The 24,463-nt window shown below is 43.4% G+C and overlaps 1 protein-coding gene across 1 annotated transcript in view; it reads left to right on the top strand.

Annotated features, from left to right (window-relative positions):
- Positions 1 to 16,528: 16,528 nt before the first annotated feature.
- Positions 16,529 to 24,463, top strand: part of LOC123741747 (NLR family CARD domain-containing protein 3) — a 30,202-nt gene continuing 22,267 nt past the window's right edge. Inside the window, exons 1-2 of the mRNA XM_082972909.1 lie at positions 16,529 to 16,627; positions 22,149 to 22,233. The gene's annotated coding sequence lies outside the window, so the exon portion shown is untranslated. The remainder of the gene's footprint in view (positions 16,628 to 22,148; positions 22,234 to 24,463) is intronic.

Genomic DNA, 24,463 nt, shown 5'->3' on the forward strand with positions numbered 1-24,463 from the left:
AGCAGGTTCTGAGGTATCCAGTCTCTATCACCTGTGGACACAGGTTCTGCAGACAGTGCATCACCAGATACTGGGAGAAACCTGCTCCTTCAGGAGACTATGACTGTCCTCGGTGTAGAAAGAGATCCAGAACACTTCCTGTACTACAGCACCTGAGTGAACCCAATGATGCCAGATCTAAACCCTAAACCATATGTGTTGATATGACATGGCAGGTGGGCAGGGAAACCCCTGTATAATTCTGTGGGGATACCACTAGGTGGAGTCAGAGTCACTGTCACACCCTGATTTATTACCAAAACTATAAGTTATTGTTGAAATGGAATGGAATAGTCCCAAAGGTTTAATGATGGAAATAAAGTGGAAATAAAGTTCACCTCAAATACTTACAATTATGAGACCTTTACCCAAGTCTGGTATGAAGCTATGATTTCAGGGCATAAAGAACATTCAATTCGATTTTCAGAGAGAAAGGTAGAACTGACCTGAAATAGAATAACTTTATCCTCATTTTAATGGCCATTGTGTTTTTCCCCTTTTGTGTAAAATGTTAAATCCCTACTGTAACTATGGCAATGAGGACCAGGTATACTGAATTACTGTGTTGTTGTGTCTCTACAGCTGAACAACATGATGGAGCACCAGACATACTGAATTACTGTGTTGTTGTGTCTCTACAGCTGAACATCTCGTTCCATGATGGAGGACCAAACATACTGAAGCACTGGGTTGTTGTGTCTCTACAGCTGAACAACATTATGGAGGACCAGACATACTGAATTACTGTGTTGTTGTGTCTCTACAGCCGAACAACATGATGGAGGACCAGACATACTGAATTACTGTGTCGTTGTGTCTCTACAGCTGAACAACATGATGGAGGACCAGACATACTGAATTACTGTGTTGTTGTGTCTCTACAGCTGAACATCTCGTACCATGATGGAGGACCAGACATACTGAATTACTGTGTTGTTGTGTCTCTACAGCTGAACAACATGATGGAGGACCAGACATACTGAATTACTGTGTTGTTGTGTCTCTACAGCTGAACAACATTATGGAGGACCAGACATGCTGAATTACTGTGTTGTTGTGTCTCTACAGCTGAACAACATGATGGAGGACCAGACATACTGAATTACTGTGTTGTTGTGTCTCTACAGCTGAACAACATGATGGAGGACCAGACATACTGAATTACTGTGTTGTTGTGTCTCTACAGCTGAACAACTCTCCATGATGGAGGACCAGACATACTGAATTACTGTGTTGTTGTGTCTCTACAGCTGAACAACATGATGGAGGACCAGACGTACTGAATTACTGTGTTGTTGTGTCTCTACAGCTGAACAACATGATGGAGGACCAGACATACTGAATTACTGTGTTGTTGTGTCTCTACAGCTGAACAACATGATGGAGGACCAGACATACTGAATTACTGTGTTGTTGTGTCTCTACAGCTGAACAACATGATGGAGGACCAGACATACTGAATTACTGTGTTGTTGTGTCTCTACAGCTGAACAACATGATGAAGGACCAGACATACTGAATTACTGTGTTGTTGTGTCTCTACAGCTGAACAACTCTTTCCATGATGGCCTCGTCAAATCAAATGAAATTGTATTTTTCACATACACATGGTTAGCAGATGTTAATGCGAGTGTAGCTAAATGCTTGTGCTTCTAGTTCCGACCGTGCAGTAATATCTAACAAGTAATCTAACAATAACAACTACCTTATATACACACAAGTGTAAAGGAATAAGAATATGTACATGTAAATACATGGATGAGCGATGGCCAAACGGCATAGGCAACATGCAGTAGATGGTAAAGAGTACAGTATATACATATGAGATGAGTAATGTAGGGTATGTAAACATTATATAAAGTGGCATTGTTTAAAGTGACTAGTGATACATTTATTACATCCAAATTGTAATTATTATAGTGGCTAGAGATTGAGTCAGTATGTAGGCAGCAGCCGCTCAATGTTAGTCATGGCTGTTTAACAGTCTGATGGCCTTGAGATAGAAGCTGTTTTTCAGTCTCTCGGTCCCAGCTTTGATGCACCTGTACTGACCTCGCCTTCTGGATGATAGCGGGATGAACAGGCAGTGGCTCGGGTAGTTGTTGTCCTTGATGATCTTTTTTGCCTTCCTGTGACATCGGGTGGTGTAGGTGTCTTGGAGGGCAGGTAGTTTGCCCCTGGTGATGGGTTGTGCAGTACCTCACTACCCTCTGGAAAGCCTTACGGTTGTGGGCGGAGCAGTTGCCGTACCAGGCATTGATACAGCCCGACAGGATGCTCTCGATTGTGCATCTGTAAAGGTTTGTGAGTGTTTTTGGTGACAAGCTGATATTACATTTTGTTATCAATGTTCATAAACTTCAATTAACCTCTCTATTTTCACAACCGGATGAAAAACGTAGCCAAATTAAATGGCCTACTACTCGGACCCAGAAACTAGAACATGCATATTATTAGTAGATTTGGATAGAAGACACTCTGAAGTTTCTAAAACTGTTTGAATGATGTCTGTGAGTATAACAGAAGTCATATGGCAGACCTTTTCTGCAAAAGGTCTGTACAGTTTATTCAGAGAATGTTCTGAGGTCCAAATAACAAAGACATTCATTTAATGCTAACTCTCCACTTACGCACATACCTCCACACAAACAGTAGGTGCGTTGTATCCCTCCCTGGAATTCACATCACTGTTAATCACTATCCAGTGCTGTCTGTTCCTTTCCCCCGAGATTAGGGGGACCTTGAAGGTTACTCCCTGTTTCCTCCTAAGTCTCTCCAGGTCGGGTCAAACACATGTCTACAGTTCCCTTAGTCTAACTAACACAAACACACATTTCCCTTCCTCCCAGGTCTTCTACTAGACCTTATGGGCCTTTCGATTAGTACTTTAATTATTCATAATACATGCTACGTAACTACTAATTACTAATTGGTTATGTGACAGGGTCGGATTCTTTATTCATTTACCTTTATTATATAATTCCCTTATCACAGATACATACATTTTTACAGTTTTAAAGCAAATTTCCTGCAATTTTACAAATTTTGTGAATATATCTTAATTAATTCCGAATATTTTGAGGAAGGCTACTGGCTACGGTGCCTCAAAATGGACAAATAGTACAATTGCCGCTTTTTTCACGTTTTTCAAGCGAAGGTCTTTTAAGGTATTTTTAAGGGAGTATGCAAGCACACTCATCCGGTTTGCCGAGTTCGGCGCCAGCCGAACTGACGCATTATTCATGAGGTAAGGTCACAATACAGGGTCCCATACAATTAATAAATTACTCTTGTTTTCATATCTTTTCATGGATATATTTTCACCTGTATTTATTTATGTAATTCATCCTTTACAATTGTTTATGCACTATTTATCAAGCTTTGGCACTCATGTTTATGGCAAGTAATTTGACCGTGAGCCTTGCAAGTTAATATAATTGTCTTTTATGTTTTACTTTGTAAAAAGAAGCTGTTACTGGACTGTATTACTTATTATAATTCTATTACTAATCTGATCTCTAAATACAATTAATCAGATGTATTACATTGTCATGTTTTTATTGTAAGGGAAACTAAAATATGCTACATGTTGCAGTAGGCCTTTGTAGAATATTATGCAATATCTAATCCTTACGTCTAGACCTCCCCACGTCTACCTTTGACTCATTTCTCTCTGCCTCCTTCTTTCCACTCCTCTCCTCTTTTGACCTCACCCTCTCACCGTCCCCCCTACTCACAAGGCAGGCAATACGCTTGACCTCATCTTTACTAGATGCTGTTCTTCTACTAATCTCACTGTAACTCCCCTTCAAGTCTCCGACCACTACCTTGTATCCTTTTCCCTCTCGCTCTCCTCCAACACTACTCACTCTGCCCCTACTCAGATGGTATTGCGCCATCGCAACCTTCGCTCTCTCTCTCTCCTGCTACTCTCTCCTCTTCCATCCTATCATCTCTTCCCTCTGCTCAATCCTTCTCCAACCAATCTCCTGATTCTGCTTCCTCAACCCTCCTCTCCTCCCTTTCTGCATCCTTTGACTCTCTATGCCCCCTATCCTCCCGGCCGGCTCGGTCCTCCCCTCCTGCTCCGTGGCTTGACGACTCATTGCAAGCTCACAGAACAGGGCTCCGGGCAGCCGAGTGGAAAAGGAGGAAAACTAGCCTCCCTGCGGACCTGGCATCTTTTCACTCCCTCCTCTCTACATTTTCTTCCTCTATTTCTGCTGCTAAAGCCACTTTCTACCACTCTAAATTCCAAGCATCTGCCTCTAACCCTAGGAAGCTCTTTGCCACCTTCTCCTCCCTCCTGAATCCCCCCCCCCCCTCCTCCCTCTCTGCGGATGACTTCGTCAACCATTTTGAAAAGAAGGTTGACGACATCCGATCCTCGTTTGTTAAATCAAACGACACCGCTGGTCCTGCTCACATTGCCCTACCCTATGCATTTACCTCTTTCTCCCCTCTCTCTCCAGATGAAATCTTGCGACTTGTGACGGCCGGCCGCCCAACAACCTGCCCGCTTGACCCTATCCCCTCCTCTCTTCTCCAGACCATTTCCGGAGACCTTCTCCCCTACCTCACCTTGCTCATCAACTCATCCTTGACCGCTGGCTACATCCCTTCCGTCTTCAAGAGAGCGAGAGTTGCACCCCTTCTCAAAAAACCTACACTCGATCCCTCCGATGTCAACAACTACAGACCAGTATCCCTTCTTTCTTTTCTCTCCAAAACTCTTGAGCATGCCGTCCTTGGCCAGCTCTCTTGCTATCTCTCTCAGAATGACCTTCTTGACCCAAATCAGTCAGGTTTCAAGACTGGTCATTCAACTGAGACTGCTCTTCTCTGTGTCACGGAGGCTCTCCGCACTGCTAAAGCTAACTCTCTCTCCTCTCATCCTTCTAGACCTATCTGCTGCCTTTGATACTGTGAACCATCAGATCCTCCTCTCCACCCTCTCCGTGTTGGGCATCTCCGGCGCGGCTCACTCTTGGATTGCGTCCTACCTGACATGTCGCTCCTAACAGGTGACGTGGCGAGAATCCGTCCCTGCACCACGTGCTCTCACCACTGGTGTCCCCCAGGGCTCAGTTCTAGGCCCTCTCCTATTCTAACTATACACCAAATCCCTTGGCTCTGTCATATCCTCACATGGTCTCTCCTATCATTGCTACGCAGACGACACACAATTAATCTTCTCCTTTCCCCCTTCTGATAACCAGGTGGCGAATCGCATCTCTGCATGTCTGGCAGACATATCAGTGTGGATGACGGATCACCACCTCAAGCTGAACCTCGGCAAGACGGATCTGCTCTTCCTCCCGGGGAAGGACTGCCCGTTCCATGATCTCACCATCACGGTTGACAACTCCATTGTGTCCTCCTCCCAGAGTGCTAAGAGCCTTGGCGTGACCCTGGACAACACCCTGTCGTTCTCCTCTAACATCAAGGCGGTGACCCGATCCTGTAGGTTCATGCTCTACAACATTTGCAGAGTACGACCCTGCCTTACACAGGAAGCGGCGCAGGTCCTAATCCAGGCACTTGTCATCTCCCGTCTGGATTACTGCAACTCGCTGCTAGCGGGGCTCCCTGCCTGTGCCATTAAACCCTTACAACTCATCCAGAACGCCACAGCCCGTCTGGTGTTCAACCTTCCCAAGTTCTCTCACGTCACCCCGCTCCTCCGCACACTCCACTGGCTTCCAGTTGAAGCTCGCATCTGCTACAAGACCATGGTGCTTGCCTACGGAGCTGTGAAGGGAACGGCACCTCCGTACCTTCAGGCTCTGATCAGTCCCTACACCCAAAGAAGGGCACTGCGTTTATCCACCTCTGGCCTGCTCGCCTCCCTACCTCTGCGGAAGCACAGTTCCCGCTCAGCCCAGTCAAAAGTGTTCACTGCTCTGGCACCCCTATGGTGGAACAAGCTCCCTCACGACGCCAGGACAGCGGAGTCAATCACCACCTTCCGGAGACACCTGAAACCCCACTTCCTTAAGGAATACCTGGGATAGGATAAAGTAATCCTTCTAACCCCACCCCCCCCAATAAAGATATAGATGTACTATTGTAAAGTGGTTGTTCCACTGGATCTCATAAGGTGAATGCACCAATTTGTAAGTCGCTCTGGATAAGAGCGTCTGCTAAATGACGTAAATGTAAATGTAAATGAATGCTGATTGGTTTTAATACAAAACATATCCTTACATGTATTTTATGTACTTTTAAATATACAACTATTCAAAATAAGAAACAAAATATTCTTAAGACATGATTTCATTCAATCAAGCAATATATTTTTTTAGATGGTATTTATTTAGGTTGATAATAGCCCAGCAGATGAATCTGATGCGTATGCTAAAGGAGACGCCCAACAACGCCCCCTACTTAAGTCTGAACGGTCTATAATACAGTGTCTTCAGAAATAATTTTTGAAGTTGTTGTTGTGTTATAGCCTGAATTTAAAATGGATTAAATTGTGATGTTGTGTCATTGGCCTACACACAATACCACATAATGTCAAAGTGGAATCATTTTTTTAAGAAGTTAATTAAAAATGAAAACCTGAAATGTCAAGTATTCAACCCCTTTGATAAGGCAAGCCAAAATAAGTTCAGGAGTAAAGATTTGCTTAACAAGTAACATAAAAGTTCAATGGACTCACCTGTGTGCAACAATAGTGTTCAATAGGATTGTTGAATGACAACAACCTAATTGCTGTATCCCACACATACAATTATCTGTAAAGTCCCTCAGTCGGGCAGTGAATTTCAAACACAGAGACCAGGGAGGTTTTCCAACGCCTCGCAAAGAAGGGCACCTACTAGTAGATGGGTAAAAATAAAATAAAAAGCAGACACTGAATATTACTTTGAGCATGGGGAAGTTATTAATTAAACTTTGAATGGTGTGTCACTATGAAGATACAGGCTCTTTCTTAACTCAGTTGCCGGAAAGGAAGGAAACCGCTCAGGGATTTCACCATGAGGCCAATGGTGACTTTAAAACAGTTAGAGTTAAAAACAATTCTCTGTATACAGTTGAGATCGGAAGTTTACATACACTTAGGTTGGAGTCATTAAAACTTTTTTTTCAACTACTCCACAAATTTCTTGCTAACAAACTATAGTTTTGGCAAGTCGGTTAGGACATCTTCTTTGTGCATGACAAGTAATTTTTCCAACAATTGTTTACAGACAGATTTTTTCACTGTATCACAATTCCAGTGGGTCAGAAGTTTACATACAGTACGTTGACTGTGCCTTCAAACAGCTTGGAAAATTCCTGAAAATGATGTCATGGTTTAGAAGCTTCTGATTGACTCAAATTATGTCAATTAGCCTATTGGAGGTGTACCTGTGGATGTATTTCAAGGCCTACCTTCAAACTCAGTGCCTCTTTGCTTGACATCATGGGATAATCAAAAGAAATCAGCCAAGACAAAGTATCTATATCCACAGTAAAACGAGTCCTATATCAACATAACCTGAAAGACCGCTCAGCAAGGAATAAGCCACTGTTCCAAAACCACAATAAAAAAGCCAGACTACGGTTTGCAACTGCACATGGGGACAAAGATCGTACTTTTTGGAGAAATGACCTCTGGTCTGATGAAACAAAAAAGAACTGTTTGGCCATAATGACCATTGTTATGTTAGGGGGAAAAAGGGGGAGGCTTGCAAGCCGAAGAATACCATCCCAACAGTGAAACACGGGGGTGGCAGCATCATGTTGTGAGGTTGCTTTGCTGCAGGAGGGACTAGTGCACTTCACAAAATAGATGGCATCATGAGGATGGAAAATTATGTGGATATATTGAAGCAATATCTGAAGACATCAGTCAGGAAGTTAAAGCTTAGTCGGAAATGGATCTTCCAAATGGACAATGACCCCAAGCATACTTCCAAAGTTGTGGCAAAATGGCTTAAGGACAACAAAGTCAAGCTATTGGAGTGGCCATCGCAAAGCCCTGACCTCAATCCCATAGAAAATTTGTGGGCAGAACTGAAAAAGCATGTGCAAGCAAGGAGGCTTACAATCCTGACTCAGTTACACCAGTTCTGTCAGGAGGAATTGGGCCAAAATTCACCCAACATATTGTGGGAAGCTTGTGGAAGGCTACCCAAAGCATTTGACCCAAGTTCAACACTTTAAAGGCAATGCTACCAAATTCTAATTGAGTGTATGTAAACATCTGACCCACTAGGAATGTGATGAAAGAAATAAAAGCTGAAATAAGTCACTCTCTACTATTATTCTGACATTTCACATTCTTACAATAAAGTGGTGATCCTAACTGACCTAAGGCATGGAATTTGTACTAGGATTAAATATCAAAAATTGTGAAAAAACTGAGTTTAAATGTATTTGGCTAAGGTGTATGTAAACTTCCAACTACAACTGTACATCAATGACGTCACTCTTGCTGCTGGTGATTCTCTGATCCACCTCTGGCCCTTCTTTGGACCCTGTGTTAACAAACCTCCAGACGAGCTTCAATGCCATACAACACTCCTTCCGCGGCCTCCAACTGCTCTTAAATGCAAGTAAAACTAAATGCATGCTCTTCAACCGATCTCTGCCCTCACCAGCCCACCCGTCCAGCATCACTACTCTGGACGGTTCTGACTTAGAATATGTGGACATCTACAAATACCTAGGTGTCTGGTTAGACTGTAAACTCTCCTTCCAGACTCACATTAAGCATCTCCAATCCAAAATTAAATCTAGAATTGGCTTCCTATTTCGCAACAAAGCATGGCTGTCTAGCAATGACCAATAACTAACTTGACAGAGCTGTGTATTGAATAAGGGCTGTGAATACTTATGTAAATGTCATATATAATTTTTCATTTTCAATACATTTGCAAACATAAAAAAAATAAATGTTTTCACTTTGTCATTATGGGATATTGTGTATAGCTCTGCTCTGCTCACCCAACACACCTGTGCAGGATTAGTAATCAGCACACCTGCAAGGCATTCCCTAATCCACTGACTGGCACAGGAGTGCAGGCTGGACCTCACTCAGCTGGAGCAGTTAGGAAGACAGCCACAGCAGGCCTACCCTCCCACTTACAGTGTGATTTACTTCTCTTCCACTGACTCCTCAGGAGAGTTAAGGACTCTGTCAGTGAGGCCACACCACTTTCCTTCCACTGACTCCTCAGGAGAGTTAAGGACTCTCCCAGTGAGGCCACACCACTTTCCTTCCACTGACTCCTCAGGAGAGTTATGGACTCTGCCAGTGAGGCCACATCACCACAAGAGACTACAGGTGGCCGCCATCTTTAACCACCCTCCTGCAGGGACGGACTGCTAGTAAAAAACTGCCCTGGACTTTGATCAAGACTAGCCCACCAGAACCGGCCCCCGTATACTCCACCACAGCCACCCTGCTAATGCACACACGTACACACACGATCAGCCCCTAATACAACCACCTAGCTGCATCACAACCATTAATCACTATTTCAGTACTACTTTAAAAAGGCTGCTGAACACAAACGCTGCACATTGTTATAAAACTTCTACAGAACACATACTGAATTTGAACTTGTCATGACTGAACTACCTCACGTCACATGAAGAGTAAAAAAGAGATGCTATAATATCCACAATACTGAGTTATAGAAATGTCTAACTGCTGCTCGGGGTCAGTTGGCTAGCTTTATGTCATGGGAGTACACCTTCTAAAAAACAATGGCTGAACACCTCTCCAAACAGAACGTAACCTGTAAGAGAGCAGCTCAAGCCGTCATGATTCATCTACATCACCTGAAGCCTAGAGTAAAAAAGAGATGCTATAATATCCACAATACTCACTGAAACATAGAACTGTCTAACTGCTGCTCAGGGTCAGCTGGCTGGCTTCACTCTGTCAAAGTACTGGACAGCAACATTACAGACAGGAAAAGGAGACATTAGAAATGTAGGAGTAAAATAATGGTAAGTAAGCAAGTTATAGGAAATATGTTGCAACTACCTTATTGGAGGAGCAATTTTCTCAACAGCTCGCTTTTCTCTGCAACTCTATGGATCACCATGTCAGTATCCAGGGCCATTAGGATGTCCTTCTCAGTGGCCATCAGCATGAAGGCCTCTAGGTGTTCTTCTGAGAGAGTGCTCCTGAGTCTGCTCTTGATATACTTTAAGGTAGAGAAACTTCGCTCACAATTTACCTGGGTAACTGAGAGGGTGAGTAGGAACTTGTATCCAAGACCAAGGATATGGTATGCATCAGTCAGCAGGTTGTACCGTCTCATCATCTGGTAACAACACAGTGGACATTCTTTGCAGGATGAGCAGTATTTATTCTTAATTTCCACCTCATCTTCATTTCCATCAGGGCCATCCTCCACTGTCCTGGTCATGTATTCCTCCAGTCCTGAACTTTTCAGTCTTTTCCACTGTACAACAAGGCTCCTCAGCTCAAACTGCAAATTGTCAACAGTTTCTCAGCTATCAAATCGAAGCAAACATTTGCTGAGCTCTTGAAGGGCTGTCTCTGGAAGACCATTTGACGTTATTTGGGAGAAGTTTCTAGGGTCCAGAAAAGCTAGGTCAGCATGTAGAGTGCCATGAGACAGTATCCACAGGCGATTTCTATCTGTGACTGTATCCATCCCACTTGTCTGCAAGTATTTGGACAGTGGTGATGTGTTCTCAAATATCCTAAGAAATATTTGAGCTGTCAGCTCTCAGTATATCCTCTTGCTTTCACCCGAACAGTTGTCTTCATGTTGGCCTGCCTCCTGCTTTGGTCGCCTTTCCTTCCAGTTCTCTGCTGCCAATGACTGGAACAAACTGCAAAAATCTCTGAAGCTGGAGATTCCCATCTCCCTCACTAGCTTTAAGCACCAGCTGTCAGAGCAGCTCACAGAACTGCACCTGTTCATAGCCCATCTGTATACAGCCCATCTATCTACCTCATCTCCATACTGTATTTATTTATTTATTCTGCTCCTTTTGCACCCCAGTATCTCTACTTGCACATCCATCTTTTGCACATCAACCATTCCAGTGTCTAATTGCCATATTGTAATTATTTTGCCACCATGGCCTATTTATTGCCTTAATTCCCTTATTTTACCTAACTTGCACTCACTGTATATCGACTTTTTGTTTTCTTTTTTTCTACTGTATTATTGACTGTATGTTTTGTTCATTCCATGTGTAACTCTGTGTTGTATGTGTCTAACTGCTATGCTTTATCTTGGTCAGGTCGCAGTTGCAAATGAGAACTTGTTCTCAACTAGCCTACCTGGTTAAATAAAGGTGAAATAAATAAAAAATAAAAAACATATTTTCTGGTTTTCGGCTCTGTTGATCATGCTTCCTCCCGACTGGCTTCCATTTGTGAAGACAATTATTTTCATTGCTAGAGCGGCCAATGGAGTATCTGGTCAATTTTCTAAAGATTTCCATTCGAATATTCTAAAATCTGCATAAAACAATATGCGCATTTTTCCTCCAGAGGTGTTTACATCAAACTGACTTTTTGTTGATTAAAGGCTGTACATGATAACTTAATTACTTTTGTGGTTAAATTCTCATGTACCACATAAAAAATACAAGTTAAATGGGTTTCCTTCGCATTTTCAACTCTACTGATGGTTTTCTCACAAAAACTGTTGCATTATATAGCAAATGTGCCCTCTCTGGCCTTGGCACATGCCAACAACTAGCAGATATAGTGTGAGTATGGCTATATCGATATTATTTATACTTCTCAAACGGCAGCTAAAAATCAATCATCATGTTAGCTGAATAAGAACCTTAATATTTATTAGAAAGGAGCATCAAGCTCATCACCGTGCACTTTTACCACCCTGTGAAGTTCATCATAACTTATTTAATTTGTAGCCTAAAACTGCATGCTTTCCCGAGTCGTAGTGGAAGGACCACACATATCGCATGACTCCAAGTTTACTCACAGTAGATATGATGGTTGTAGTATATCATCAGGGCTTAATTTGATCTGGATCCTGCCAGAACAGGACGCTTTGGACTGTTTCGTTCTGGAACCTATTTGGCCGGATCCGGTACCTCTCCTGGCATGAAAAATAATTGTCACTTTTTGCAATGTAAAAATGTGAATAATCTCTCATAGAACTCTCTGCTCTGACAGACATGAGCCTGCAACTCTCATCTCTCCAGCATTACACATAATTCATTTCCTTATAGAGCCGCGCAAAGGGTTCTGGAGGAGCTGCAGCACGCCTGATAAATTTAAATACATTTTCCAAAGTTATAGAATTACTGCTGTCTGTTCAGAATAGCCTACCGCACCATGAGAAAGCCTAATATGAGGATAAATAGCATATTTAAAAAAATAACCTAGCTGTGGAGTGTAGCACAACAAGGCATACTGTCAGGAACACATGGGAAATCTGTCAGTGAAAACATTTTTAGGACTATAATTTCCTCCTCATATTGTAGCATACAATATGTCTCCACACACCTAGGCATAGGCTATTGATGGATTCAAGGTCATTTTCATTGATCTCAGATTCTCAGTTTTTCAGTGTCAAAATAGCCTGAAATTTCTAGCATTTGTGAGGTATTATGGAGCTTTCAAGACAACTGGGAACTCGGGGAAAAAAACGAGGTTGAATCATGACATCAGTGGTCTTTAGATCAGGAAAGTCGGAGCTGTAGAAAGAAAACAGAATTCAGAATCTCTTCGAGATTTTCTCATTTTGTCTCTCTTTAAGTGGATTCTTCGCAGGAGATATTTTCAAACAAGGAAGTGCTACGCGGCATGTGAGACCTTTTAACCAATCAGGTTGCCGGAAAGGGCCTTTAAATGCCAGTAACCAATTGGATGTCAGTAAATTACTTATATTTCAGCACCAAGCACTACGTCTACAAAGGATATGGCCATGTATGGACTAGCTAACGATATGCTCAGGAAAACAAGCTTTTGAATTATATATGATTCAAAATGGATAGTTTTAAAAATAGAGGTTGAAGTTCTACATGAAACATGCTAACAAAAACTAAATTTATGCTAGGTGTAGTTGATGGAGTTGGAATAAAATGATATAAATCAAGTATTTATATACATTACTGACGATTTAATTGTACATTTTATGAAAGTATCGATGTTATAGTTCCAAAATATCCCCAAATCTGAAAATTTACAGATGGAAGCAAAAAAACAATTTTTGCCTGTGGCGCCTGGCCTTAATATTTTACAATTTGTTTTGATTTAGAATGACCGATTTTTCGTTTTTCAATCATTTGCTGTGTATACTCTGGTTATTTCACTCCAAAAATCCACCACTGTTTTAGGAGCATGCAGCTGCTGAGCGACAGGTGATATTCTGCCCAAATTGTGTATGTCATGGGCTCTCTATCCCTGTTCCTGCAGCTACCCAGTGTGTGTTCTCCAAACCTGTTCATGCAGCTACCCAGTACTCTGTATGCAATGGGCTCTCCATCCCTGTTCCTGCAGCTACCCAGTGTGGGTTCTCCAACCCTGTTCATGCAGCTACCCAGTACTCTGTATGCAATGGGCTCTCCATCCCTGTTCCTGCAGCTACCCAGTGTGGGTTCTCCAACCCTGTTCATGCAGCTACCCAGTACTCTGTATGCAATGGACTCTCCATCCCTGTTCCTGCAGCTACCCAGTGCTCTGTATGCCATGGGCTCTCCAACCCTGTTCCTGCAGCTACCCAGTGCTCTGTATGCCATGGGCTCTCCAACCCTGTTCCTGCAGCTACCCAGTGCTCTGTATGCCATGGGCTCTCCAACCCTGTTCCTGCAGCTACCCGGTGCTCTGTATGCCATGGGCTCTCCAACCCTGTTCCTGCAGCTACCCGGTGATTACTTTGGGAAACCAGGTGGAATCTGTTTTGGAACATCAATTTTAACATATTTTCACAAGGAAACATATTTGACTAAACTGTTGACAGCCCTTCAATCTGCATAATCCAAAAATGAATGAAGGAGAGGGGGGAGGAGATGGAAACACATGGTGGTGAGATATTCTGTAGCTAAAGGTAATATGTCAGCCTATTAATTATGAAAATCTTTGTTTTCTTCCTATTACTAGACTATATTAAAATCAAATTCTGTAAACCGGAAGACTAACTCTGTAAGCTGCCCTGCACAATCAATGAACCAACTTTTTTTTTGTCCATACGGGAGTTGCAGCGTTGGGGCAAGACTGTAACTACCAATTGGATACCACAAAATTAGGGAGAAAAAAGGTGTCTCGCGGGCCGGATCGATGTGCCCGGTGGGCTGGAAACGGCCCGCAGCCGTACCTTCCCCCCCTCGACTTAGGCCTGTGCGTTCTCTCCCAGACTCATGGATAGGAAGTTTGGAGCGTAGCATAAGGTAACCGGTCCATCCAGTATATATTATAATACAGTCATCACTCAAAGGCCATTATGAGAATTTGTTTAATTTTGGAGTCTAGGCTTGACCAATTATGTACTGAAGACATATTTTTTCTGTTTTTAATGTTTTTCTGCTGTGCGTAATATGCGGTAGGCTATGTATTGTATAATGGCACAATCATTATTTTATTCAGAGTTGGCTCATATATAGTCTATGAGTATGCATAACCTCTAATATACAACATCCACACGACCATGTTTTTCACTCAGTTTCAACCTGTTGAACTTCTTTCTTCAAATGTATCAATAAAAATGAGTTTTAAAAGAACGATACTGTTTTGATAACTGTTTCATGTGATTTTTGTTTGTTGTGTGTTTATGTGTATGTGTGTGTGTGAGAGAGAGAGAGACTTTGTGTACTGTGGGATTCTTTAATCAGTTTGGCTTATTGGACAGGTCAGAGTCTATGTTCGAAGTTGTTTAATGGTTTTTGGCAATACACTGTAGATGTATGCGTTCCAAAGTAGAGAGTGTTCCAGAGTAGAGAGTGTTCCAGAGTAGAGAGTGTTCCGGAGTAGAGAGTGTTCCGGAGTAGAGAGTGTTCCGGAGTAGAGAGTGTTCCAGAGTAGAGAGTGTTCCGGAGTAGAGAGTGTTCCGGAGTAGAGAGTGTTCCAGAGTAGAGAGTGTTCCAGTGGAGAGTGCTCAAGAGTAGAGAGTGTTCCAGTGGAGAGTGCTCCAGAATAGAGAGTGTTCCAGAGTAGAGAGTGTTCCAGAGTAGAGAGTGTTCCAGTGGAGAGTGCTCCAGAATAGAGAGTGTTCCAGAGTAGAGAGACCCACGGTAGCAACTGTAGTTGAGTACTGACAGTGTCTGCTGTGGCAGGTGGGAAGGTGCAAATTACCTGAAAAATATCTAATCTCTCAATGTTCTAATCTCTCAATCTCAAAGTGCACCAAATTCATGCATTTAGCTGTTGAAATGCCCTGGACCCCCATACTGGCTTTGGACTAAGCCCCCAATGTCTTCAAATCCTAGAAAAGCCCCTGGACAGGCCTCACTCCAGTCACAGCTACAACCGCCGCCACCGACTACCACTACTGCTACCTCTGAGAGAGAGGAACTTCTGCCTCTGGAGAGAGAGGAGTTGCTACCTCTGGAGAGAGAGGAGTTGCTACCTCTGGAGAGAGAGGAGTTACTACCCCTGGGGAGAGAGGAGTTGTTACCCCTGGGGAGAGAGGAGTTGTTACCCCTGGGGAGAGAGGAGTTTCTACCCCTGGGGAGAGAGGAGTTGCTACCCCTGGGGAGAGAGGAGTTGTTACCCCTGGGGAGAGAGGAGTTTCTACCCCTGGGGAGAGAGGAGTTGCTACCCCTGGGGAGAGAGGAGCTGCTACCCCTGGGGAGAGAGGAGTTTCTACCCCTGGGGAGAGAGGAGTTTCTACCCCTGGGGAGAGAGGAGCTGCTATTAGGAGAAAGTGCGACCCTGCTCGGGAAGCGCTTGGCAGGAGCTTCAGTGACGAAGAATGCTCAACTTGCTGATGTTTCACAATATGCCATGGTCGTCTCAGTAACCAGGTCCCAACCCAATTGAACACTTATGGGAGATCCTGGAGCGGTGCCTGAGACAGCGTGTTCCACCACCATCAACAAAACACCAAATGACGGAATTTCTTGTGGAGGAATGATGTCGCATCCCTCCAATAGAGTTCCAGACACTTGTAGAATGTATTTCAAGGCGTATCTACACCAATGAGCATTGTTCTGGCGGCTCATGGTAGCAAAGCGCCCTATTAAGACACTATGTTGGTGTTCACTTTATTTTGGCAGTTACCTGTAGGTGAATGTTGCTCATCACTGCAATCCATCTGTTCTTGTACTTTATGCTGGCCTACATTGATATAGATTTCACACAATCATGTCCCTTACATACATTCTAATGCCTCAAATGAAAGTTTCATTGATAAGTCATTTAGTACTAAAATATTATATTTCTTGGAACTTTTGAGCCAATGATATGTTTCTGTACATGTCTGTTTAATTTAGTCAATTTTTTATTTGTTCCATTGGTTGGCTGTGTCTGTGTGTGCATGTGTGCGTGAGAGAGTGAGAGAGTGAGAGAGAGAGAGAGAGAGAGAGAGAGAGAGGGGGGCAGAACCTGATATGTAAGTAAGTTGAGCAAACAAAGTGTCTTTCGATGACCGAATGATCATTCCAGACACTGCTTCTGTTGAGAGAGAAATTAAAGGTAAGGCGACGATTGTTATCGGTATTAATATAGTTGATGATATTATGTTTATTCATAAGGTTTATGATATTGTTATGTGTATTCATATAGCAGATGATATTATGTGTATTCATATAGTTGATATTTTTGGTAGACAGAGTGTTTTAATAGGCCTACTCTCCTTAAAATGTATTTGATGTAAATTAGATGCTGGGGGGGATTCGTTCCGTGCCCGTCTGTGTTCCCCAGGGTGATCTCCTACTGTATCATAGGCCTATAGGCTTGTCTTCTCAAAACAGGCTTAAAACACAACAAACAAACATTTTCTCTTTCTAATCTACTGTTAACTCTTTTCACTCAGGAAGGTATTTTGTGTGAAAGAGAGACAAATAAATATTGCGGAAAGACTCACAGCAACTTACACTTCCTCAAAACCGGTTGTGTGTATTCATTAGAGCTCACCGTAGCAAAACGTTTGGCAACTTAAACCGTTTAGGTCACCTTGTACAGCGTTGGGAGCAAATCGTTTATGCATTGTTGCAAAACTTGTGGCTGCGGTGTAAACTAATGAATACGACCCAGGTAGTAGCCTATGACTCATTTGTTGATGCCTGCCTGATGCTGAAACCTGAACGTAGCCTGAGGGGTGAACTATGATGCAAGCTAGATATACTGGTTTTCTAAAGTTAGCCAGCTTCAGTTAGCTTCACATTCCAGCTCAAAGCCTCATCTATAGGAATGTACAGAGCGCTAGTCATCAGGAAGGTACTCTCAGCAAAAGGGAAAATATATAATGACTTGACAGTTTAATCATACAAAATGGCGCTAACTGGATGTGAGCAAGTCAAATTCAATCAGTGGAGGCTGCTGATGGGAGGACATTCCACCTATTCCACTACAGCCATTACCACAAGTCTGTCCTCCCCAATTAAGGTGCCAACACCCTCCTGTGAATTCAATATATCAATATTCATTCATCATAATTCTACATTTCACATTTTGTATGATAAATGTAATTGTATCATAGTTCTACTATAGTGTAGTGATCTCTACAACTTCCGGCGTGCGTTTACTGTGAACACTTTGGCTGTACCCGCCTCAGTTACAGTTAACAGTGACCAAGTAGTCTATTTGATCACAATGTAGGCCTACCAGAGTGGCCTACAATCAAAAACAATGTAAAAAAGGCATCCAATAACATTTAACATGGACATAGCTGTTCTTTCCAGTCTACAGTAGCAGCCAATGTGTGGTGTTCAATGTAAGCCTACATTCCATGAGACTTTTGAAAAAAACATGCAGAGCTTGACATGAACCTGTTTATCTACTTGTCCTTCACACAAGGAGGTGACTGAAAATGTTGTTGTGTTTGATGCAAGAAACCACTTTACTAAATAAAATGCATCATTATTCCCACTGTCACGGCTGTTTGAATGATCGGACCAACGCGTAGCATGGTTGTAGTTCCACATCTTTTTATTTATAGTGAAATGTTGCAATACACCAAAACACTTGAAATACACATAAACAACAAACCGTGACGCAGAGAGGAAAACACTACTCAAAATGAATCACCCACAAAAACGGATGGGACAAACATCAACTTAAATATGACCTCCAATTAGAAGCAACGAGGATCAGCTGCCTCCAATTGGAGATCAACCCAAACAACCCCAACATAGAAATACAAAACTAGGAACTGAACATAGAAATACAAAAACAGACAAACACCCCCTGTCTACCATAGAAAATAACCACTTACTATGGTCAGGACGTGACAGTCCCCCCCCCCCCCCAAAAGGTGCGGACTCCGACTGCACCTAAAAAAAACAACAAAAAACAACAACAAACCCCCCCACACAACAACCCCCCCAACAACAAAACACAAAGGGAGGGTAGGGTGGGCGACTAATGTCTATGGCGGCTCATATGCAGTACCCAGAACCTTCTTATCTAGCGCCTCCCCCCATGGAGGCGGCTCGGGTTCGGGGCGTAACCCCCACTCCACCCCCGGATCCCTCTGCTTCTTTACCACCTGACCGTGGATCGTCGTCGAAAGAACCGGACTGTAGATCATTGCTAGAGGTTCTGGGCTGAAGGCCGCCGCTGAAGGCTCTGGGCTGCAGACCGCCGCTGAAGGCTCTGGGCTGCAGACCGCCGCTAGCGGTCTACCGTTAGCACAGCTGATGGTACTAATGACATATTCTCTTTTCCCTACAAGAGGGAGGAGGGAACCAGCAGAAAGGGGAGAAGAGGAAGATAAACTATCTCTGGAAAATGGCCACCAAGAGAGGGGAGCTAACCACGAAGAACCATTAAGACGGTGACAAACCCGTGATTTTTGTTATAGTTTAAAGATAATCGTCTTATGTTCCTGTTTCATCTGAAGAAGAAGATGTGTGTTTTTCCTTGGGAGATTCTCATTGATTGTGTTGGAGTGTTTGTATTGACAGAAATCCCTCAATAGAGAACTGTGTTCAATCAAGAAAACCTACTCCTGACTCGTTTATTCCACCTTTCCGCTTTAGAGTGACACCAAAGTACTTGGTCCGCTCACAGCAGCTTAAACAAATGCAAATGCAGCTACTTTGCTGTTCTTCTGTCTGCACTCTTTGACGTGACTGTAAGTTATCCGTAGTTGGCTAGCTAGCAAGGGAAAGAGATAAGAACGTTGCCACCCAGTATGGGAATGGAACATTTACAACGAACGACTGGTTCGCGTCCATAGATACAGAACGAAAGACTTATCTACTGGATTGCGTGTCTGGCAACCGAACCGATAAAACAAACAACAAGCCGGGCTTGGGTATCAACACTAGATTTGTGTCAGAACTATATATTTTGGAAGGATGAAATAATAAATTCATCAAAGTTTTGAATGAAAATGTGTCAATGATTATTTAAATATGTTGGTAACCCGTTGAACAAAAGTGATAATTCCCTCAAAACCGGTGTTTGGAGGATATTTTGGCACAGTTTGCCTTACAAAACCCGTGCCAATATATCTTCCTTGGCTTTTTGGGCATTATCACTTAAATACAGTACAGTGGGTATACAGTTGATTTACATAAATATATCTAAGGGAGATAAAGAGTGCAAATGTAGTGCAGTTCTTTAGTGTACAGTTCAGAGATGGCTTGATGTTCTGTGCAGCATAGAGTGCATAGACCTGTAGTCTCCATGGGCCAGATGGCTGGTTGGAGAGGGCCACAGCACAGGGAAAGTAACTGTTCAGATGGGGGGGCTCTATAACATCCAATCGCATAGGTTTACAGCAGCTGACAGTTGCAGTCACTGCCAAAAACTCAAATTGCCTTGGTTTAGATAAAGACAAGCTCTGTACAAATATAGAATCTAAATGTAATCACACTGTTGCAGGATAACTAATACTTGTTAGGCTAAAGGTTAGAGCTGCCGCTTTCTAGGAGCTGGACTATAACCCGGAAAATCCAGCTATGCCCGCCGATGAACAATCAAACAGGCAAAGCGTCAATACAGGACTAAGATCGAATCGCCCTGCTCATCGGATGTGGCAGGGCTTGCAAACTATTACAGACCACAAAGGGAAGCACAGCCGAGAGCTGCCCAGTGACACAAGCCTACCAGACGAGCTAAACTACTTCTATGCTCGCTTCGAGGCAAAGAACACTGAAACATGCATGGGAGCATCAGCTGTTCTGGATGACTGTGATATTGCTCTCTGCATCCATTGTAAGACCTTTAAATAGGTCAACATTTACAAGGCCTCTGGGCCGGACGGATTACCAGGACATGTACTCCGAGCATGCGCTGACCAACTGGCAAGTGTCTTCACTGAAATGTTCAACCTCTCCCTGTCTGAGTCTGTAAGACCAACATGTTTGAAGCAGACCACCATAGCCCTTGTGCCCAAGAACACTAAGGTAACCTGCCTAAATGACTACTGACCCGTAGCACTCAGGTCTGTAGCCATGAAATGCTTTGAAAGGCTGGTCATGGTTCACATCAACACCATTATCCCAGAAACCCTAGACCCACTCCAATTTGCATACCACACCAACAGATCCACAGATGATGCTATCTCTATTGCACTCCACAATGCCCTTTCCCACCTGGACAAAAGGAACACCTATGTGAGAATGCTATTCATTGACTCCAGCTCAGCGTTCAACACCATAGTGCCCTCAAAGCTCATCCCTAAGCTAAGGATCCTGGGACTAATCACCTCCCTCTGCAACTGGATCCAGGACTTCCTGATGGGCCGCCCCCAGGTGGTAAGGGTAGGTAACAACACATCCCCCATGCTGATCCTCAACACAGGGGCCCCTCAGGGGTGTGTGCTCAGTCCCCTCCTGTACTCCCTGTTCACCCACGGTTGCATGGCCAAGCACGACTCCAACACCATCATTAAGTTAGCTGATGACACAACAGTGGTAGACCTGATCACCAACAATGATGAGACAGCCTATAGGGAGGAGGTCAGAGACCTGGCCGTGTGGTGCAAGGACAACAACCTCTCCTAGACTAAGGAGATGATTGTGCACTACAGGAAAAGGAGGGCCGAGCACGCCCCCATTCTCATCGACGGGGCTGTAGTGGAGCAGGTTGAGTGTTCCTTGGTGTCCACATCACCAACAAACTAACATGGTCCAAACACACCAAGACAGTCGTGAAGAGGACCCGAAAAAACCTATTCCCCCTCAGGAGATTGAAAAGATTTGGCATGGGTCCTCAGATCAGGTTTTACATCAGGACCATCAGGACCTCTATACCAGGCAGTGTCAGAAGAAGGCCCTAAAAATTGTCAAAGACTCCAGCCACCCTACTCATAGACTGTTCTCTCTGCTTCCGCATGGCAAGCGGTACTGGAGCACCAAGTTAAGGTCCAAGAGGATTCTAAACAGCTTCTACCCCCAAGCCATAAGACTCCTGAACAGCTAATCAAAAGGCTACCCAGACTATTTGCACCCCCCCCCCCCATACGCTGCTACTACTCCCTGTTATTATCTATGCATAGCCACTTTAACAACCCTACATGCGTGTACATAATTGCCTCAATTACCTAGACACCGGTGCCCACCTCACATTGACACATTGACTCTGAACCAGTACCCCCCGTATATAGCCCTGCTATTGTTATTTACTGCTGCTCTTTAATTATTTGTTTTTCTTATCTCTTACTTTTTTTGTATTTTCTTAAAACTGCATTGTTGGTTAGGGGCTTGTAAGTAAACATTTCACTGGAAGGTCTACACCTGTTGAATTCGGCGCATGTGACAAATACAATTTGATTTGATTTGATTTGATATTTGAGGGTTAAAACAGCTTCTGAAGTTTGTAATTTCCACTTTTGAAAAATGTTCATTAATTATAATCCACATAATAATTCAAATGTCCTGTTGCTTCAGGATTATTTTACTTCTGTAGCAAACTGACTCAAATGAAGATCCTACATCTGTAGCAATATACCTGTCTTTAATGTACATGGCTATATTAGGAGGACATGATTCTCTTTTGACCATTGTTTTTTGACCATTTACATATTTTATTTACTGTTGTTTAGGCTGGTTGAATGAGTTCCCTATGAGAGGCTACTTCATCTACAAGAAAACAGGCGGCCGCACCAGTTTCCTCATATGAAATTAAAAGTAAGTTTGTAGACTAACACACTTACAAAATGGCTGTTGAAACTGTGGGACACATTTCTCTGCAACATTAGAAGTCGGATAAATGTGTTAATTTGAAGGAAAGAAGGGCAGACTCTGGTAAGTCTAGGCTACATAGAACTATTATATTATAAAGTTAGGTCGTTGTCAGACATTCAATAGTCAGAGTAGGTTTGATATATGATCACTTCTCATGCTGACCAACTTGATGGTCTCGTTGGAAATGTGAAAAATATCAGATCTATGCTACCTGCTCTGTCCTGACACTGGTAGGCCTATAATGTTATATGAACTATCACTAACAAACCACTATTATACAGTTGAAGTCAGAATTTTACATACACTTAGGTTGACATCATTCCCGAAAATGATGTCATGGCTTTAGAAGCTTCTGATAGGCTAATTGACATCATTTGAGTCAATTGGAGGTCTACCTGTGGATGTATTTCAAGGCCTACCTTCAAACTCAGTGCCTCTTTGCTTGACATCATGGGAAAATCTAAAGAAATCAGCCAAGACCTCAGAAAAAAATTGTAGACCTCCACAAGTCTGGTTCATCCTTGGGAGCAATTTACGAACTCCTGAAGGTACCACGTTCATCTGTACAAACAATAGCACACAAGTATAAACACCATGGAACCACATAGCCGTCATACCACTCAGGAAGGAGACGCGTTCTGTCTCCTAGAGATTAACGTACTTTGTTGCCAAAAGTGCAAATCAATCCCAGAACAACAGCAAAGGACCTTGTGAAGATGCTGGAGGAAACAGGTACAAAAGTATCTATATCCACAGTAAAACGAGTCCTATATCGACATAAACTGAAAGGCCGCTCAGCAAGGAAGAAGCTACTACTCCAAAACCACAATAAAAAAGCCAGACTACGGTTTGTAACTGCACATGGGGACAAAGATCGTACTTTTTGGAGTAATGTCCTCTGGTCTGATGAAACAAAAATAGAACTGTTTGGCCATAATGACCATCATTATGTTTGGAGGAAAAAGGGGGAGGCTTGCAAGCCAAAGAACACCATCCCAACCATAAAGCACGGGGGTGGCGGCATCATGTTGTGGGGGTGCTTTGCTGCAGGAGGGACTAGTGCACTTCACAAAATAGATGGCATCATGAGGATGGAAAATTATGTGGATATATTGAAGCAACATCTCAAGACATCAGTCAGGAAGTTATAGCTTAGTCGCAAATGGGTCTTCCAAATGGACAATGACCCCAAGCGTACTTCCAAAGTTGTGACAAAATGGCTTAACACAACCAAGTCAAGATATTGGAGTGGCCATCACAAAGCCCTGACATCAATCCTATAGAAACTTTGTGGGCAGAACTGAAAAAGTGTGTGCGAGCAAGGAGGCCATACAAACCTGACTCAGTTACAGCAGCTCTGTCAGGAGGAATGGGCCCAACAAAATTCACCCAACTTATTGTGGGAAGCTTGTGGAAGGCTACCCGAAACATTTGACCCAAGTTAAGCAATTTAAAGGCAATGCTACTGTAACGGCTGTCTTCTGTGGAAATGGACCAAGGTGCAGCAGGTTGCGTGTTCATCATGATAATTTATTAAATAAACGTGAACACGGGAAAAACAATAAACAAAAGAGAACGACAGACCGACAGTTTTACAGGCTAAGTACTTACATACAGCAGTGCAAAATCAACTACCCACAAAACCAAGTGACAAACATACTCCTACATATATGACTCCCAATCAGGAACAACGATCCCCAGCTGTTCCTGATCAGGAGTCACAAGACCAACACAGAACAATCACACACACACAAGACTGCCACGTCCTGACCCCAAAACTACAACAGCTCCATCTGCTGGTCAGGACGTGACAGTACCCCCCCCTCAAGGTGCAGACCCCGGAATGCACCTAACAACGAAAAAACACCAACAAACAAAATCCCCAACAAAACCCATAAACAATAACCCCTAAACAATAAGGGAGGGAAGGGAGGGTGGCTGCCGTCAACGACGGCGCTGTGCTACACCCTCCCTCCCCAACCCACCTATCCTGGAGGTGGCTCCGGTGCAGGACGTGGACCCTGCTCCACCCTCGGCGTCGCCCACTTCGGTGGAGCCGATAGCTGCGCCAGGCAGACGGACCCCTCGAGCCGGGCCGGGGGGCAGTCCGGCCACTCTGGCAGAACAGGGCAGTCCGGCCACTCCGGCAGAACAGGGCAGTCCGGCCACTCCG

Source organism: Salmo salar, chromosome 03, assembly GCF_965601325.2.
Source record: "Salmo salar chromosome 03, fSalSal1, whole genome shotgun sequence".
In the NCBI taxonomy this organism is placed as follows: domain Eukaryota; kingdom Metazoa; phylum Chordata; class Actinopteri; order Salmoniformes; family Salmonidae; genus Salmo; species Salmo salar.